This window comes from Scyliorhinus torazame, chromosome 13 (genome assembly GCF_047496885.1).
Source record: "Scyliorhinus torazame isolate Kashiwa2021f chromosome 13, sScyTor2.1, whole genome shotgun sequence".
Lineage (NCBI taxonomy): Eukaryota > Metazoa > Chordata > Chondrichthyes > Carcharhiniformes > Scyliorhinidae > Scyliorhinus > Scyliorhinus torazame.
The window spans coordinates 105674222-105674697 of NC_092719.1; the positions used below are offsets into that span (position 1 = coordinate 105674222).

At 58.4% G+C, this 476-nt stretch overlaps 1 protein-coding gene across 1 annotated transcript in view; it reads left to right on the plus strand.

The window, feature by feature from the left end:
* The first annotated feature begins 234 nt into the window (after nt 1-234).
* The window catches only part of ip6k1 (inositol hexakisphosphate kinase 1), a 145548-nt gene continuing 145306 nt past the window's right edge, over nt 235-476 (plus strand). Inside the window, exon 1 of the mRNA XM_072472023.1 lies at nt 235-413. The gene's annotated coding sequence lies outside the window, so the exon portion shown is untranslated. The remainder of the gene's footprint in view (nt 414-476) is intronic.

A 476-nucleotide genomic window follows, 5' to 3' on the forward strand; every position in this document is an offset into this window, starting at 1 on the left:
TGATAAGACGCGGTGACGAGGGCGACGCCGAGTAGATATTGATACGCACGATGAAGGTGGCGGGGTGGCGTGCGCATATTGATAAGCGTGATGATGTCAATGCCAGCGAACGTATACTGACAAGCGTGATGAGATCAGTGGCGAGCGTATATTGATAAGCGTGATGAGGGCACTGCCGGCGAGCGTAGATTGAAAAGCGTGATGAGGTTTTGTCGGCGTGCGCATATTGATAAGCGAGGTCAGTGTCGGCGTGCGCATATTGATGAGCGTGATGAGGTGGCTGCTCGCCGCCATCTTGCTTGTTTGTGTCCGGTTTCCAGGCGGTTGGGCACCGAGCGACCCGTTACCTGGTGACCGAGTGAGTGAGGCCGGGGAGTCGGGCACCGCCGCCCAGCTCAGCCCTGCCCAACACGGTGAGTACATGGGGTGGGAGAGAGGCTTCCCACTCATTCTGGAGCGCCTGATGGAGGAGCCGG